The sequence below is a fragment of the Corvus brachyrhynchos genome, unplaced genomic scaffold, assembly GCF_000691975.1.
Source record: "Corvus brachyrhynchos isolate BGI_N302 unplaced genomic scaffold, ASM69197v1 scaffold44, whole genome shotgun sequence".
In the NCBI taxonomy this organism is placed as follows: Eukaryota; Metazoa; Chordata; class Aves; order Passeriformes; family Corvidae; genus Corvus; species Corvus brachyrhynchos.
In genome coordinates, this window is record NW_008238359.1 from 1,351,114 (window position 1) to 1,371,015 (window position 19,902).

General features: G+C 45.1%; 1 long non-coding RNA gene across 2 annotated transcripts in view; it reads left to right on the plus strand.

The window, feature by feature from the left end:
• The window catches only part of LOC108447076, a 34,561-nt gene that overhangs the window by 11,332 nt on the left and 3,327 nt on the right, over positions 1–19,902 (plus strand). The gene's annotated exons all lie outside the window — the stretch shown is intronic.

A 19,902-nucleotide genomic window follows, 5' to 3' on the forward strand; every position in this document is an offset into this window, starting at 1 on the left:
GGAATACAAAGTGAATAAAGCCACTTTCAGGACAGGATGCAAAGTGCATGTGAGTGTTGCCACTGGCCGTGACTAATCAGGACTTCATCTCTTCCCAAAGTCAGCCTCTCAAAGACCTTTGGGCTGTGGCTGACCTCATTCCATAAGCCAAGACTGTAAGTTATTCCTGTTGAAAAGGGGTTGCTTCTCTTCGTTCTCCCATACCCCTCATCTCCCTTGCTCCTCACCAAGAGGGGAGAAGGACTTCTCTCAGCAGCCACCACACTCCCTCAGCTTTGTTTTTGTTGGTGAAGCAGATGTAACTACTCTCTCTCCACCTCTTCCCCATCCAAATGGACTTTCCCCAGATGGCTGCATGGCACTGCTATGAGTCATTCCTGTGTGACAGGCTGGGGGTCTTACATTATACCTGTGAATTGATCCAATCCAAGTTAAAAATAACCTTGCAAAAAAAAAAAAAAAAAAAAAAAAGAAAAAAAAGAATGAATGAAAAGAAAAACACTTTTTAAAAAGCTGTAGGAGGGTGTGAGGCAGCCCACAGAAAGGAAGAGAATCCACGGGAAGGGTGAGAGCTGTTGAAGCTGGGTTTGGTTCCACAGTAAATGCCTTTGAATCTACAGTTCAGCCAAGTTAATGAGAGTGATGGGTTACATGTGGAGTAGGGGCTTCCCATGCCCTCTGTACACCCAGCTCCCAACCCTGCATGATCTCTGGGGAGGCCACAACAAAACAGAGATCAAAGCCAAACCTCTTAGCTATGAGAAGAACATCTTCACAAGAAGACTTCACACCAGGAAGCCCTTCTTGGTGAGAAAAAGTAGCACAACAGATCGGTGACTTGATGGGAACTGCTGCCTCCCTCTTTGACAGAAGCTTGTGGTACCTTTTTCTGTCCCAGTGCACAGCCTTTTGCTCCTTATTAATCCACGTTAGCTTTCCTTCTCCTCTCTTCACTGGACCCTGACCATGCAAATAATACCCTTTCCAAGAATATTACAACATCTTTAAAATTTTTTTTTGACCTCTAGGGTTTATTTAGTTGACTGATGTACACATTCCATCCTGTGATCACGAGCAGTAGCAGCAGCTCTCAGCTGAATTCTGGTACTTCTTTTTTGTGTGTTATTTTTTCACAGCAGGAGCTGAGTGTCAGCTCACAAACCTAGCTTAAGAAGGGAAAGAAGAAGCAAGAAAGAGCTCCTCAAATGCTCCACTTTCTCTGAGAGCCTATTTGCAAAGGAATATTTCCACTGTCAGGACAATCTGATGGCTTTCCCAGAACATGGGAAGTTCATGGGAGCAAGCAAGTGCAACATGTTGAATTTTTCACTTGGAAACCAGTTCAGCCCTACTGTGAAGCCCAAAAGCCACAGAAACAGACCCAGGAGAACCAAAGTGACCATCACAGTGATTTGATACAGCAAGGACAGAGATGATAGAATCATAGAATGATATGGGCCGGAAATGACCTTAGAGATCCTTTAGTTTCAACTCTCCTGCCATGGGCAGGGACAACTTCTGTTAGACCAGATTGCTTAAAGCCCCATCCAACCTGGTCTTGGACACTTCCAGGGACAGGGTAGCCACAGAGTGGTGCAGCATGCTCAAAGTGTAGGGTATTAAGAGTGGGAGGAAATCACAACACCTCATTTCCTCTCTCTTTGAGAGGCACAAATCCCAAAAGGCACCCCAGGAGGGACTCAGCCTGAAAGCCCTTGGGGGTCACTTAAATTTGCTTCCACATTTTCCTGTTCTCTAAGTTCTGAAATGAATCCCAAAATGCAGGTCTGGATTACAGTGCAATATAGTTTTCAAGATAAAACCATGGAATTTGGGGATTTGGAGCAATCGATACCTGTGAAAACCAACAGTTACTGCTAAATGTTATGGGTGGGATTCAAGACAAGCCATGCTTTCCCTTAATGTTGATTGATCTGTGTGTGTTTATGCAAAATAAAAAGCAGGAAGGACTGCATGAGTTGCTGGTTGGAGTCAGCCCGTGGTGCTTAAGGTGAAAGGGACATGATCAGATCTGCCATTCCAGCCACCCAGTGGGGCTTTCAGACACTCTGATGTCAAAGCCCAAAAGAACAAGGGCACACCTCCACGTGGCCAGTTCCTCCCCAGATACCTACGATGTCCCTCAAGCTACCTGATGGTATCTAGGCTGGATGCAGGACATGGTGCTCTAGAGGTCTCCGTGGATTTGGTGTAGCGTGGTAGGTACATCTCCTTGGGCAACAGTGGGCCCAGTGCACCCAAAAATCTTTGGTCCTGTTTCCAGCATATCTGCCAGGATCCTGGAAAGCCTGACATGTCACCACTAGCCAAGCATTTCCTTTATCATCAACAACGTTCTCAACGACCTTTCCTACTGAGAGAAGGCCAAGAATCATAGAATAATTTAGGGTGGAAAAGACCTCTAAGATCACTGAGTCCAACTATCAACCTAACACTGTCAATCCCACCACTAAGCCATGTCCCAAAGCACACCATCTACCATGATTTTGAACACCTCCAGGGATGGTGATTCCACCACTTCCCTCTGCAAGAGGCTACAGCAACTCTGAGAACTTCTGGGAGATTAGGACACAACAGCCTGATTCAGTCAGCCCAGACTCCTAAGACAATATACGTCCTACAGCAGTATCCTTGGACAACTACGCTGCATCACAGGAGAGGAAGCCTTTTGCCAGTGTAGTTGGCATTCATGAAATTCCTTAAATGCTTTGAAATGCCTTAGATACTTGTATATTGCTCCCTGGCCTTGTTCAGCCACACAGTAAACAGGAAGATGGGCTCCTGTTGATATCTGGGCTTGATCTGGAAGGATATTGCAGTAATAGTCATCCAGGGCACTGGTCCAAAATATTATGCTAAGCGAAACAAATTGGGACATTTCCCATCCTGCGACCATTCAGGCTGCATCAGCCCATTTCCCAGACCATAGTGTTTTTATCACATGCTGTGCAGGGACAGTTGTGCCAGCGTTGCTGATTTGGATTAACCCTTCCCTTCATACCCCTGTCCCTTTCCACAGACTGGATATAAAAACAACCCAAGTCAAAAAGCTCTGGGCCCTTGGAAAGACTGGGAAATTTTCTGAATATGGGAAATAGAGGTACCAAAAGGAGGTTAGCTGGGTTAAATATTGTTCATGAAGTGGTGGTATGAGTGAGACTGAGGAAAAGGAAGGGAAATAAGAGCCATTCACATGAAAGGAAAGTGCTCACTCCCAGCAGGAATACGTCAGGGAGCTCTCTGTTTAAAGGCATGAAGAGGCTGTGTAATTATAAGACCCTTGTTACTAAAAAAGAGATTTTGTTTTATTCAGTTTTTATTTTGTTATCAGTGTTGGTTAAAACCAACGAGGAGAGGTTTAGCATGAAAAATAAGGTTTTCTGCTGTTTTTTTCAAGACATTTCTGGAGCTGGGCCATGCTTTGTTGGGCTCAGTTTTCCCCATGAGTGCAGGCTTCTCTTTACAGGAATATGGCACTTCCTGAACTCCCACCATTCCCACAGTGTTCTCACAGTCACGTTCTTCTTTCCGTGTTTTTGAATCTCTCACTCGGAGGGTAGCAATCAATGGCAGGGAGGGTCACACGTTTATAGGCTTGAGTCCAAGTTTCCAGCTAATGACTTGAACAGAGGTAGAGCAGCTAGGAGAGGTCCCTCAGAGAGTGAGGCTGGAAAAACAACAGAGTTTTGCTGGGAAATCAAAGGTGTGAGACTCAAGTTGAAATATGGTCTAGAGAACCCCAGTGAGCAGGCACTTAGCTGTGAAGCAAGGGAGCCAAAGGTGCTATGTTGCCCATCCAGCATCTCCATATGTGCTTGGCTACCATTTTTCCTTAAGGACATACCCTTGCAAGTTGTATTTGAGAAAGACATATGAGTGCACAAGCAAGGTCTGCTGATCTAATAGGAATGGATGCACCAACCTGAAGGTAGAGACAGAAATAACAAAGAAGTAGTTAACTGTTGGAACAGATGAACTTTTTCTGTTGGAAAGTTAAAGTTGATATTTATTCTGAAAATGTGCTTAGGCCAATTACGATTTACTGGGCTCAGTTCATAAGTAAGACAGGATATACTGTTGCCTAATGAATTCCTCTGAGGTGAACAGCACTGGAACAGGCAGCCCAGGACAGTGGTGGAGTCACTACCCCTGGAGGCATTTAAAAGGCATTTAGATGTGACACTTGGGGACATAGTTTAGTGGTGGCCTTAACAGGGTTTGGTTAACTGTTGGACTCCATGATCTCAGAAGTATTTTCCAACATTAATGGTTCTGTGTTTCTATGAACATGTAGGAAACCAGGGTTTGCTTTCATTTCCCTGGTGTTTCACAATAAAGAACTAGGAAAGTGTCCGATCTCACTCATCCAAAGGATGGGAATGGATCTAGATGATCATGAATGAAGGTGGTCATGAGGATAAAAGGAGCACCACTGTCATATCTTTCTTGCAGATTACACAGGATCCAGGCTGATTTGTTTGATTTTTTTTTTTTTTTTAAGAAAAAAAGGCAGTTAAATTGTCAATCCTTTAACATAAATTTCATCTGAGCATGCCAAGCAGCCATCAGGGTTAAAACCTACTACAGCTCCACGTTCTTCCCACTGTATTTGCAACAAGTAAGTCTCTCACATCCCAGGGATGTGGCTACTCTGAGCCAGCACAATTCACAGTCAGTCAGGGTTTGATTTTGCAAATCCTTCTCTAACCAAAGCTTTCACACACAATGAATCCTTTGACCTCACTGGGCTTGATGACGTGTGTCCCAGCAATTTTTGATGCCTCAGCCCTTGACCTGCCAAAAGCATGGGAAGGCAAATGCTGCCCTCAAGGGCATTTCTACATAGGAAGAGCAAGGGACCTTGAATGCTACAAGAAGGCCACAATTTTAACTCTGTGAATGAAGTCTCTGTCAACCATCAGCAAAGAGCACTCTGACACTTCAGGGCTTTGCTGTCGTCAGTGTAAAATTAACAGCTCCATCAGACAGATAGTGTATATTTGTCCCTTTTCATTTCTTTTTTTGCCTCCTCTGAGTCCTCACTAAGATTTCATTAAAGCAATGTTAGAGCACGGGTGTTAGTTTGCAAGGCTGAAATAAGGTATTTGCTGTAACCTTCGCTGCTGGGCTGAAAGACGCTGTGAGCAAATTTTAAGAGAGATGCTGTAGAGACTGTGGACTTATTATTTTCCCTCTGGAAGCTGTTCTTTGTTTGCATGAGGACTTCTGGAAAGTATACGTCTTTAATGAGCAGATCCCTGGTAATAAATCAGGTTGGGATCTCCACATTTCACAGCCCCATGGACAGCCTGTCTGCTGTATGACTGATGCTTAAGAAACAGGAAAGCTGGGGGCTGCCCGTGGGTGCATTCCCACTGACTCCTAACTGGAAGCTGAGGAGATTTAAGACCTGAGGCCATGAATGCCTTGAGGCCATATTCAGGGCACACATTTTGGAAACTGAATATTCTTGACAGCCAGCAATGATTCAGACCAGACTATCTCTGTCTGCCAGCTGGGGTGAAGCTAATGCCAGGCATGAACACCTGAAAAGGCATTCACAGTGTATTTCCACAGGCTTGTATCCATCCCTGCTTGGAGCATCATGTTGGACTGGTACTTCCTGAGGTTCTTTCCTGTCCAAATTCTCCTATAATACTGAGAAAGGTGGGACCCTCAAGCTGAATTTCTCCCCTTCACACAGTCAGATTTAGGCACGTCCTGAAGACACCAGAAAGGGTGTCATCCAGTGTCAGCCTTACACTGTGAGGCAGCAAGCCTGTACAGGAGCTGATTGCTGCTGGTGGCTACAGAAAGGCATGAGATAACAAATCTTCACGGCCTCCAAGGGAGGTTGGGTCCTGTACTGCATAGCCGCATTGTACAGACATGAAGGCAAATCCCTTCTGTGCTCCTCAGGCTGCTGAGTCCACAGATGTGGGCTCCTGAAGGATCAGGACTTGTGTGGACATCATCTGATGTTTCATTTAGGTTACCTTTTTGATACATCTTGGCTTAAGTGTCTTCAAAAGAGGATGCAGTTATTTTGTAAAATGTTCCTTCTGATACATCTCATATTCCTACAAAAAACACAAGTGTTTTACAGCAAAAAGATACTCTGTAGGTCCACAAGTTCATTGCTGGAGGTTAAAGAGCTCTCTATATATTGACATCAAGAATTGCAAATGTGCTATTAAGTTTTGAATTTCAGTTTTGTCTGAATTTCCCCTTGGCTTTCCAAAGGAGCAGAACACAGGTGACACACTTTGGGTGAACTCTCCTGACAGGGCAGCTGATGGTTAAACAAATAGTATTTCCCAGAGTGGCCTTTGCAGAGGAAAACGTCCTTGTCCCACCACTTCATCAGCAGAGCTGCCTAGCAGGAAACACCCAGCATGCTCAGACCACTTGGAGCTTTGCAGCCTTAAGCAAAATGCTGTATTTACAATGACTTTATTGTCATCTGAATGCCTGCAATACAATTGTTTGATGCTCAGACATGTGATTGACCTGGCAATTTTTTACTCTGTAGTCAGTAGACAGTGATGGGTGGTTCTCAGCAAAGGGAACTGGCTGCTGTATGTGACAGGCAGCTGATAAAACTGACTTTTGCTATTAGTTCAGAGATAACTCCTTTTATTATCCAAAAACCTCTGCTTCTTGACCTCTTCTCAGGTGAGCAGTGGGTCATTGCTCAGTGAGACTATCACAAATTAACCTTTAATTTGCTCAGATCTCGCCAAGGCATGAAGTGCCCAGATGTCACCAAGAGTCATGCAAATTGAATAGGAAACTCAGTGAGGGCATGTGTGCCCCCTGCTGGGTCATCCAGCCTGGACACTGGCAGGGAATACTTGGACATCACAGAGTCACAGAATGTTAGAATGGTTTGGGTTGGAAGGGACCTTAAAGATCATACAGCTCTAATCCCCCTGCCACGGACAGGGTTGCCACTCACTAGATCAGGTTGACCAGGACCCTCTCCAACCTGACCTTGAACTCTTGGGGCAGCCACAACCTCGCTGGGAAACCCATGCCAGTGCCTCACCACCCTCACAGTAAAGAACTTCCTCTTAACATCTAATCTAAATCTCCCCTCTTTCAGTTTAAAACCATTCTCCTATCACTTTCTGGGCATATAAAAGTCACTCTCCATCTTTAATACAAGCCCCCCTTAGGTTCTGGCAGATTCTAGAATGTATCCCTTGAGCCTGCCCTTCTCCAGGCTGAATAACCCCAACCCCCTCAGCCTGTCTTCACAAGACATGAGTCCTTCATCCCAGCAAGCCCCAGTGTGCCACAGTGCATGTTTTAAAGCCTATCTCTTTGCTCTTTTCACCCAGAGCAGGACACTTTCATGACTTGTCATCTAAATCCCACTTGGCATCTTGACAATTGAGGTCACAAATGCAACGGCTGAAAAGTGACAGAGGTTAACCTAGGTTGTCTTAACAGAATTCAAGGCAAGCAAACAACATGAAACACTAGATTAACTGAGTTGGAACAGGTTTGCAACATGAGCACTGCTTTATTACCCAGTTGATATAGCTGACAGAGCAAGATGTTGAGTGCACCAGCTTCTCTAAGGCTAAAGTGAGTGCAGCAAACTCTGAGAACAAGTGTTTTGCATTTAATCAGACTGCACAAGTTAGGCCACCTCCTACCTGTAGGCACCTGTAGGGTAGAGGTAAAATTAATGAAGGGGAAAATGTGTTTATTTCCAAGGGATAGAAAGGGTACATGGAGAGGAAAGCTGAGACTGTGCTTGCAAGCCAGTTTAAAAATGCCTGTTGGACCGGTAGAGTAACTGGTGTTGCATAAAGTAGCAGGATTGGACAAGATATATTTTCAGTGGAAATCTCAGGAGTAAATCTTGCTTACTCATTACTTTATTTCTGTCATAAAAAACTTGTTCTCCAGAGAGCCGAGGGTGTGACGCCAGCACTTTCTTATCATAGGGTTTTATAAACTAGTCAAAATATTCTGTATATCTCTGAACCTACATTTTTTTTTCCCTTCCTCATGACTACCCAGGTATTTGCATGACCTTTATTCTTCTCTTACATAAGTACTTTGCAAGCGTTTACAAACTCACTGATAGTAAAATTTTATCTTGGCAAAGTGAGCACAGCAGTGATTTCACATTCTGCTTTTATCAGCTGTCTTCAGTCTAGAAACTTCGCAGCCTGGGGTCAATCGTACATCTCATGAACTTCATAATCTACATGCAACAGGTCAGGAAAGTTCACAACCATTTTTATCAGTGTGGGTAAATGCAAAGTTCACTACTGGAAAAAAAAGCCAGCACTGAAATAGAGCAGATACAATAAAACAAGGCTCCTGAAACAGGTTCCTTCACGACTGTTTGGCTACACAGGCAGATGGAAAGGGTAGGAAACATTTTCATGCCAGCTCTTCTGATTTTCCCCTGTGTCTAATGAGCCTGTAGGATTCATTGCCACAGGAATCATTCAAGGGTAGCTACAACATGGGGAAGACTAGCAGGGTTCAAAGTAGGATTAGACATTTTAAGGGGAATGAGAAATGACAGAACTACAAGAGTATTTTAATAGGGAAAAATGAAAAGATACCAGAATGGTTTCAAACTGAAAGATGAGAGATTTAGATTACATATTAGGAACAAATTCTTTACTATGAGGGTGGTGAGACACCAAACCATTGTCCAAACGCACTTCAGTTTTGGACGTGGTCTGCAAGATTGCAGAAAGAAATTGTATGAAAGTGTGAGTTCAGAGATGTGCAGAAAAAAAAATGAGATGACCAAAATTTCACAGGCACCATAGGTGTTAATACACTTCGGGCACCAATAGCAGCCCCTGAGCTGCAGGATCTGTTCTCTGGGGAGACTGTTCTGGAGTTACACTCCAACTGAGGTCTTCAGAATAGCCAAAAGAGTGAGGAGGACCTTTACTTGTATCTATTGATTCATGCAGACTGTAGCCTCCAAGATGTGAAGGTCCTGACCTGTCACTGCTACCTTGAAGGTGTTCACGACGTATCCTTAACCCCGATAATGGTATTTAAGAGGAAACCCTGGAGAGGATCTGCACTATCTGTGGTGATCTCCATGACCGCAGCAGACCACATGTCTTCTTTGGGAGATGGGGCTGAATTCCCAGCCCTGCCACAAGTCACGTCTTGCCCGTGGGCATCTCATTTGCCACCAAGGCCTCCAGACATTTTCCATGCTACGTACTTGCAGATGCAGGCTGTCTTATTAGACCAAGTGATGTGTGAATTCCCAGTGCACCTGCAAAGATGTGTAATTACCCCTGAGTAATTTTTCCTGAGGGCATTCAGGGAAGGAAAGCATCATCCCACCTAAAGTTTCCCTGCTTTCGGCAAAATCCCACATATTTCAAAGGGAGGAAAAAGAAACCAAAAGGAGAGATTAATATTTGCTTAATGAATCTGTAGAAGTAGATTTCTTTCTGGGAAACTTATTAAAAGTTCCTTCCTCATGGATATGTGGCTGGTGAGTAGGTACTTTGTCAAGTCCAAAAGGAAAAAAAGACCAGATCGGAAGTCTAATCACATTAAAACCATATGTGCAGCATATGTCAGCAGTTACAGAGAGCTTTAGAAAAAACAACTACAAAACCTCAGCTTCAGACTTCAAAGGGGTCTTAAAAGAGCCAAAATGTTGATCACTAAATTTCTGCCCATTAGGGAAAAGTTATGGGGATTTGTGTTTGTGTGTGTGTGTGTGTGTCTGCCATTGTGAATGGTTTTGCTACAGAAAACTAACTCGAGGTTCCTACCATAACAAAAAATAATTCTACCAGAGCTGGCTTCCTCCGCAGGACCATACAGATCTCAGCACACACTGAGTCAGTTTTTTCACAAGCCAGGGCTCTGTTTTAAAGCCCATCCCTGCCTCTGAAAAATGGCTTTATTCAAGACCAGCACCATGGTCTTGTTTCTTGCCTCCCCTGGTTTCAATACGACACACACATTGTTTGCTCTTAGGAGGGCAAACGGTCTTTCCAAAAGCTGTTGAGACCAAAGACTCATTGTGGGTTGGAGGAGTTAACACAGGCACTATCCCTTTTCATTTACAATCATCTCTTAAAACACTTCAGCATGTAGGTTGGTGGCAAGATGCCCTTCATGGCCTTGGTCCTCTTCTTTATTGCTATGAAATACCTTTATTGAGGGAAGGCATCAGTTCCCAGCGCAAACTGAAGTTGTTGTACTGGGTCCTGCAGAAACAGGGGTGAAATCCCTTAGCCAAATACTTGGAGACCTTAAAGCAAGGTGGGGGCAAACACTCCTTAGCTCACGGCTTAGCAGTCAGCACATGCCAGCTGTGTCTGCACTCCAAGCAGTCCTTGGTGGTAAGGGACAGGGTGAAATCCTCCATGGAAGCCTGTGCATTGCTAAAGCAGACTTGCCACTTGTGAGGCTCCAAGCAGGAGAAGGTGCAGGGGGAGATCCCAGCTCCCCCATCAGCTACAAGCTTTCCTAGGGAGAAGAAAAACCCCCTTCCCAACAGGGCTCGGGGATAGCATAGACATGAGAGACTCAGGAAGGTGCCAACACAGGGGTGTTAACAGCCCAGCAAGATGCTGCTCATTGGAGAAACTGGTTCTACCAGGATGGTGCAATCCCCTGAGTTCACACACAGAACCCTTTTTCCTCCCACCTGCTCCCACCATGAGGCTCCACTGACCAGTTGCATATGTCTGTGAACTGGAAAATAGCAGTTAGAAACTTCTTGAAAAAGGGCTGGTGGAGAAATCAATGCAAGTACATAGAGCTTCTAGGAAGCAGGCTGCCTTGTGCATGTGTGGGTATGTGGGTTCTACATTATGGAGCTGTGGCAAAGGACATGTTTGGGAGGTCACACCAGAGCAGACAGGATGGACAGGCAACAGAAACTTGCCTCTCAAGCAGTCCCACTGAGGTACTTGGCTGACCCCCTATCCTGACCCTGCTGCTGCTCTGTTGAGTAGAAGACTGATGCAATTCAAGATGGAGTTCCTTAGTCCTCTGTAGTGGCAAAGAGGTGCAAGGAAAGGCCATCTTCTCTCTCAGGGGACAGGGGCTGGCTGTCCTTTCTCATGTTCTCCAGCAAGCCCCATGCACCATTCTCTCCTCATTCGATGGCTGTCAAATACAAATCCTCCCTGATGTCCCAGATAACTTCCCTCATGCACACTTACCTTTTGAATTCCTACACAGGAGACACTACAGGAGAACCCCATTTGATCCTAGCCTGCAGCTTTGCTCCTCTCTAACATTGAGTTCCAGCACACTGACCTAAAATATCATGAACTTCTTCAGCCCAAAATAAGGACTTAGTGATTCAGGATTTTCTCTGCTGCTGTTTTCAAGGCTCTTGGGAAAACCTTCAAGTTGAGAAACTATATAGAAATATCCCTGACATCTACTAGCTCACCAAAAATATTTGTAAATTCAAGCTGGTGGGAGAGCTGAAGTGCCAACTCATTCAGTAAACTACATGACATTTTGTTTAAAGATCCAGCTTCTTGATCATCTGCAAACATTTACCTTACCCTTAGAAAATGATGGATAGATCAACCATTGAAAATCGGTGAAAAAAAGTTTAAAGAAAAGTTTTGAGGCCCCCTATGACAAGAAAGACATTGAGGGGCTGGAGTGTGTCCAGAGAAGGGCAACGGAGCTGGGGAAGGGTCTGGAGCACTGGGCTGATGAGGAGCAGCTGAGGGAGCTGGGGGTGTTTAGCCTGGAGAAAAGGAGGCTCAGGGGGACCTTATCACTCTCTACAACTGCCTGAAAGGAGGGCATAGCCAGGTGGGGGTTGGTCTTTTTTTCCAAGTGACAAGTAATAGGACAAGAGGAAGCAGCCTCAAGTTGCACCAGGGGAGGTTTAGATTGGCTGCTAGGAAAAAATTCTTCCCCAAAAGGGTTGCCAAGCACCAGAGCAGTTGATGGAATCACCATGCCTGGAGGTGTAGATGTGGCATTTGGGGACATGGTGTAGTGGTGAGCTTGGCAGTGCTGGGTTAGTGGTTGGACTTGATGATCTTAGAGAGGTTTTCCAATCTGATCGATGACATGATTCTATGGTTCAAGTTCTTGGTGAAGTTTAAAAAAATAATATTGTCTTTTCACATTCCTGTTTTTGTAAGGAAAAGCTGTTTTGTGGTAACCTGATTCATGAGCTCAATGCACTTGGGAGCTGAACACACTTCAGTTTTGGACGTGGTCTGCAAGATTGCAGAAAGAAATTCGAACCGGTCCAAGGAAAATGAGTTAAAGACAATCATTTTGACTCACATGAATTCTAGAAAGTAATTTTGCTTGTTTGACTTAGAGAAATAAGAGCAGATAACGCCATACAATCACTTCATGTATGTGACTGTAAGCAGAGGGAGAAGGGCTGTGCAGGTTTAGCTGTGGTGGATCGAGCGAGGAAGGGCAGATTAAATTTAGCTGGCTATTAGCAACAATTTCCTGAGAGTGAAGACAATTAGGCAGTGGAACTGTTTTGCCTAGTGAGGTAATGACTGCACAAACACTAGATGGATGCAAGCCAAGATTAGATAAGTATAGTGGAAAATGTAGTACAAGGTCTCTCCTGATGAGCCCAGAGGGTCTGCCTTTGCTGGCCGCACGCCCGGCCAAGCAGTTGCAGCAAACTTTACCTGAAGTGTTCTTGATACAACAAGGGCTTTACTGGGACAGGGACTGCAGGACCAGAGCTGGCTGTCTCATCAGGGCAGAGAGCAAGAGAGCACTGCGTCAACCTCACCTGCCATAAAAGCCCACAAAATGTCTGAGGAAGTTAAGAAAAGAAAGTTGAAGCAAAAAAACCCATCTAAATAGTAACTTCTGTGTGGGAGTATGAGTCTTTGTTATACTCTGTAAAGCCCCTTTTTGTTTCATATGGGGCTTGGATGTTTCTGCACTTGTTGGTTCATGTTGGCTTTTTCCCTTTTCACTGACACATGTGGAATGTTTGCTGAGTATGGAGCCAGGACAGCTTCCAAAGAAAGGAGGCATATCTTTGTAAGAGTCACAGGGCTGAGAGCAGAACACTTAAAATTCTGGACTGCCTTAGTATCTCACAGAAGGAGGAAATGGCTGAGTCCTCTCCAAAATATTATTTGCTCAGCTATGACAATATATGGTAACTCCTTCCCCTGTAATTAGGGTGAGGAGATGGGAGAAAGACCCTGTCCCACTGACAGACCAGGCTTCATCTCAGCAGAAAACCCCACACGAGGCCCTGTAACATGGTTGAATTCTGGAATCAAAAGGCAACATGGGGAAAGGAGTAAGCAAGTGATTTGGGGCTGAAAGTAGAAGCACATAGTGATGCTCTTGGTACCCATGGAATCCATCTGAGCACCATACAGGGTAATCTAACCCTGGGACTAAGCTCATTCTCAGATGTCCCTGAGAAGTCCCAGGAGGGCAACAGGGACTCCTCACCTTCAACAGCTACTCTCTCACGGGATCATTCCTGGACCATACCCTGATATAATCCAGTTAGAGGTTACCCCAGCTCAAAAACTGGCTCTGTAAGACAGAGGAGAGCATGAAGGTATAGTACACCCACTCATCCACCCCAAAAGATGGAAGCAGAGCAATGCTCAATCTCAGCACAGGGTTTTATCTGCCAGCTATTTACTTACTGCAATAAGTAGTCAGGTATTTCACACTGGAAATTAGGCCACTGAATCAAAATGCTGTGTTGTCCAGAGATGTTTTATAACAGCATATTTGCCCACTATATTGGTAATAAACTCCTGTATTTATTTACCTGCCTCATTAAATAGGTGTGACCCTTTTTAGAGAGGGGACAGAGGCAACTATTGCCCGCCACCATCACCACTATCACTTTTCTGTTTAGGGAAATTCTTCCTGAGTGGAAAAAGGCAGAGCTGAGCAAACAGGATAAAGGATGCTGAGTGGTCTGGGAGTCAGGGAACCTAGCACCAGCCTGCCTTCATTTCCTGTACAGCACCAACCCAAGATTTGCACATGGATATTTTTCAACCATGGGCCAGAGCTGCAACTGGGCAACCTTCGGGTTAGCTTAGAATCTTAGAATCATTTAGAAAGGAACAGACCTCCAAGAAAATCAAGTTCAACCATTAACCAGCACTGCCAAGCCCACCACTAAACCATGTCCCCACCCATCACATCTACATGCATTTGAACATTTTCAGGGATGGTGACTCCACCACTTCTCTGGGCAGCCTGTTCCAATGCCTCACAACTATCTTGGGGAGGAAATTCTTCCTAAACCCAATCTAAGCCTCCCCAGTGCAACTTAAGGCCATTTCTTCTGGTCCAGTAGCTTGTTACCTGGGAGCAGAGACCAACCCCCACCTGGCAACAACCTCTCTTCAGGGAGGTGAAGCTTGCAGAAATCTAATCTCCCCCACCTCAGCAGTGCTGGTTACAGCAGCCACAGAATGTTGACCGTGTCTGATTCCAGAGGATGCTCTCTCTCACAGTCCTGACACTCCTTTACCTTCTACCTTCAAGCTCAGAAAAAGACGAAGAACTCCTGCCATCACCTATGGTGCAATCACACCAAGTTCCTGGGATGTCGAATGGCTCCTCCAAGCAGGATAGAGCACTGTTTAGAGCAGTTTGCACCAAGCATCTAATGTGTAGTGTGTTGCCCCCAGAATGCAATCCAGCTTCATCTCTGCTGTCTCTTCTGCTCCTAACTAAGGCCTGTTCAGACATTTCAGTGATATTTTTACCATGATCACAAATTCCTTTCCTAGCTAGCAGCCCCTTTTGACCTTCTTCATGTAAAGCAGATGCTTCCCACTTGAGTGCATTAATTCCAGATGTTTTAGTGGTTGGAGTCATTCATTTTGCCTGTACTGTCTTTCTGTTGATGTGCATCTCTTGAAACCAGTGATTTTACTCCTCTTTAAACTCCTCAAACAAGTAAGGTTTATGTGACTCCTGTGAAGCTAAATCAGGTTGAACACCTCAGTGTAAAGTGCCAGTATAACTGGAGCTCAGCTCACAACCTTTCAAAACCCACATTGAACCTCATTTTCATGCCCTGGTACCTCCCTCGTGCCCATGACCATGCCATCCCCAGTCTGGGGTACCCAGGAGAGGGCCGCATGAAAAGTAGAAGGTCCAAGAGACCTCCCCAGTCACCCCATTTGCAAGCATCCTTCACTTCCCCTGCTCCCCGTCTCACCACACAACCCATCATCCTACAAGGAAGAAAGGGACCTGCAGGACCTCAGATTGTTCTTTAATCATTACCTCACTAACTTGTGTTTTATTTCATTCATATGACACCCATAATTTAAGTCTAGACCTAATGAACTCCTCTGGAACACGGTGATGCCACGGCCAGGAACTGTGGAGGAAAAAAATGGGAAGCAAAGTTCGTGCATGCTTGAAACAGTTGCAAAATGTCCTGAAACTGCTTACATAAGAAAGTAAGAAGTGCCTGTTCATTGTGGTCATCGTTCGTCACCACTGTCTCAGCTCTTGCCAATTTACAACCCAGGGAGGCCAGATCAGGCAGGCTCAGGCAGTTCATGATGTGAACTTTACCTAAGCAAATACAGGCTAGGATGAATCATTAACAGGAAGCTGTAATATTGAACTGTCCTTTAAAGGGTGGCAAGGGGCAGAGAGAACAATGAGAGAATATCAGTCTTGTGAAAAAGCAGCATTTTTCTGACCTTCACTCTAAGCCTGGACTCCACCTGTTCTGCTCTTCTCCGATCCAAGCAGAAGCTTTCCTCCCAAGGATATAAATTGAGGAGAGACAGAAGCGGTGTTTTTTTGAGAAGAGCTTTGTAGGACATCCAGTGTGGTCAGCACATAGCCAGGTTTCCCCTGTGCAAAGAGGCACAAAAAAGGGGTGTAAAGATTCTCAAAACTGAATTAGGCACCCAAGTTCTCATTTACCAGCTGCTGGTGGGGCTGAATGCCTTCTTCATTCCTCTAGAGAGCTTTTTCCCTGAGCTGAAGTTCCTGTTAAGATACAGCCAGGACGTGCATCCTGAAGTCAGCTCTGAAGAGCTATTGGCATGAGAGAAATGCTCTCTGATTGAGCCAAAACCACCAAGCTGAATATTTTCCTATCGTGTGCATTGTGTCTTTGTGGTTAATTCAGAGCCATGGTTGTCTCCCCAGCAGAAGGAGCAGTGTTTATTTACCTATTCAGAACAGCCTGGGCACCCCGATGAGGGGCTTGCTATGGTTTGGAGAGCCCCAAAGTTTCCACAGGTGTTCGTGCCAGGAGACAGCTGTAGTTGAAGGAGGCACCTACCCACCCAGCAGAGCAGTTTATCTCTCTTGGCTCTAAACAGTGCTCAGATGGATGGGACTTTGAGCATCCTGGTCTATTGGAACATGTCCCTGCCCATGGCAGGGGTTTCAGAACTGAATGATCTTGAAGGTGCCTTCCAGCTCAGGCCATTCTATGATTCTATGATTCTATAATTCTATGACTCTATGACTCTATGACTCTATGATTTTATGACACAAGAGCTCACACTCTGACCTACCGTCACTCAAATCATCCAAAGGTGAGCATGTTTCCCATTTTTGGCTTCAAGGTCTGTGTCCTAGGGCCTGAGAACAGGCAGGCTTAGACTTGGTGTCATCTGCAAACTTACTGATGCTGGACTCACTCCCCTGATCTAGATCGTCAATGAAGATATTAAGCAGGACTGGCCTCAGCATTGATCCCTGGGGGGCACCAGCAGTGACAGGCCACCAGCTGGATTCAGCACCGTTCACCACCACTCTCTGGGCCCAGCCATCCAGCTGGTTTTAACCCAGTGCACATGTCCAAGCTGTGGGCTGCCAGCTTTTCCAGGAGTATGCTGTGGGGGATGGTGTGAAAGGCTTTGCTGACGTCCACGTGGACAACATCCACAGCCTTTCCTGCATCCCCCAGGTGGGTCACCTGGTCATAAAAGGAGATCAAGTTGGTCAAGCAGTCTGCCCCTCCCAAACCCATGCTGGCTGGGTCTGATGTCTCAGCTGTCCTGTAGGTGCCCTGAGATGACACTCAAGATGAACCGGGCACCGAGGTCAGGCTGACAGGCCTGTAGTTACCCGGATCCTCCTTCCAGCCCTTCTTGTGGATGGGCGTCACATTGGCCAGCTTCCAGTCATCTGGGACCTCCCCAGTGAGCCAGGACTGATGGCAAATGATGGAGAGCAGCTTCACAAGCTCATCTGCCACCTCCCTCATCACCCTAGGATGGATCCCATCTGGTTCCATAGATTCGTGAGCATCCAAATGGCTCAGCAGGTCTCTGACTGTTTCTTCCTGGGTAACAGGGGGGCTATTCTGCTCGCTGACACCATCTCCCCGCCCAGGAGGACAATTGTCCTGAGGACAACCTGTCTTTCTGTTGAAAATTGAGGCAAAGAAGGTGTTAGGTACCTCTGCCTTTTCCTCATCTTTAGTTACTAAATTCCCTCCCACATCTAATAGAGAATGGAGGTTGTCCTTGCCCTTCCTTTTGCCATTTATGTATTTATAAAAATATTTTTTATTGTCCTTTATAGAAGTGAACAGACTGAGTTCTAACTGGGCTTTTGCCTATCTGATTTTTTTCCTACAAGGCCTAGCTACTCCCTTAAGCTTTCCTGAGATACCTGACCATCCTTCCAAAGGTGATACAAGCTCTTTTTTTCCTTAGTTCCTTCAAAAGCTCCTTGACCATCCAGGCTGGTCGTTTTCCTCATTGGTTTCTCTTTCAGCGTATAGGGACAGTCTGTTCCTCTGCCTTCAAGATTTCTGTTTTGAAGCACATCCATCCTTCCTGGACTAATTTGTTTTTAAGGGTGGCTTCCCAAGGAACTTTCCAAATAAGTCTCTTGAATAGGTCAAAGTCTGCCCTCTGGAAGTCCAGTGTGGAAGTTTAAGTGATGCCTCTCCTTGCTTCAACAAATATTGAAATATCTATGATTTCATGACTTGATGGTGAAAAGTAAAAAGCAAGCAAAATACAGGAGGCAAGTGAGAACTCTATACTTTCTTTGCAATGTTTTACCAAAGAGGCATATTTAACCTATTGATCTCCTTATTTCAGACAGAGACTATGGGCTGGTAACCCTACACCTCCTCTAGCATTTGGTGGTGTATGTTTTCAGCTTGGGTACTTGAGTCTGTTTCACCACTCAAACAAGGCAGCTTTCCTTTTGGAATGGAAAGGACCAGCGATGGCTCTTCTCAGATTTAAGAACCTAAGATTTGCAAATATTTTCTGTAAAGAAAAGCAAGACCCCGGTGTAAGAATTTTCCAGTGTTTGTCTTAACACTTCTACACATGTGGAGATGTATAGATTAGTGAAGGGGTTTGATCTTGTTTTAGTCAGAGTCTGGGTGATGCAGTCAGAAGAAATAAAATCACAACTGCTAGTGCTCTCTCTCTTTTCCTCCCTCCCTGCCTTCAACCATCTACCTCTGTACATATCTATCATTTGTGCTGTTCTTGTAGTAACTGAATCCTTTCCCATAAATTCAGTGGCAATGGAGATGCTCCCAGTGAGTGTCCTAGAGGCAATGGAAGGATTGATAGGGTTAAAATACTTCCTTTGGTCAGGTTCAGAGCTTGGATTTCAAGGTTTAATTTTGCTCATTTCTTGATAGGTTTTTTTTCTCAAATCAGCCTACAGAGTACATTCAGGTTTTACAGATAATATGTATCAATTCTTAGATTCATATGGCTTCCAGGAGGATTTTATCTAAGATCCTAAAGCAAACTCCTTGCTGCTGGTCAGATGAAACTGTCTGGTGGGAAGTCCCCCACTCTTGTGTTTGAGGATGTCCAACTCCTCTCTGTGATCCTGTTCCCTGGGGAATATCCACTGCTCTTCCTATTTCCTTCTGGTCTGAATTTCTCAAATTTCAATTTGGTGAACTAAACCCCTTAACAAGAGAAGCAGCTTACTGGGATTGGTATCAGCTTACCGAGAGGTGCTGGGGTAAAAGACACACATTTTTTGAGTATTGAAAACAACAAGGACTGGTGTATAAGAGGGGTCACAGCAGGGTCTAGTAAGGAAAGATGAACATCCGTTTGTTTTTCTTTCTCTCACCAAGAAATAGCACTTCAAGAAATCAGTGAGGGGTGATGTGACCAAAATGTGTGTGCAGAGAGTTGCACAAAACTTGGAAACAGAGCCAAGGACACTCTGAGATGCCCAAGTCTGGTAAAGGTGGGCTCTGGCCGGGCTCTGCCAGTAACCAGTGCTTGGCTCTGGAGCTTGGTTTTAGAGTGGGATCCAGTTCTCACTTAGGGCTGCAAGGATGGATGGAAACCAACAGAGAAGCCTTCCAAAAGCTGCCCCCCTATTCCAGCTAATCTCTCCTCTATTGCTGTCCTTTTGGCACTGCAGCTCTTTGCATTTCAGATCTTTCTAAATATGAGCAAAGTGAGGAGAAGGCAGAGGAGAACAATGATGGGAATGGTGTCAGTATTGGGATGCAGTAGGGAGGGAGGAATGTTGACGAGCTAAAGCTCTTGTCCCTTCTAGCACACAGTGTCTTAAGAGATACTTTACATAACTGGTAGCTCTGGGCTTGACAGGAGCGTCCGGATTGAATCAGATATAACCCCTGTCCATCTGGGCTTTTCTTCATGCATGTCGCCAAAATACCAATACACACATCTGACTTGCCTCCAGGGTGCCAGGGCTTTGGTATGGATATGCTTTGTTCCTGATTTTTCCTCTGGGGCATGCTGAAGGAAGGTCAGTAAGAACATGAAGCACAGGAGGGGGGTAAGTCGAGAAGAGAGCAGTGAGTATCAGAGGAGATGCAAGGAACTCTTTGCAAACGGCAGAATTTTGTGGTTGCAAAAGCAAAACATCTTTGTTTGCATTTGCCTTGAAAACAAAATATGTGTGACTGTC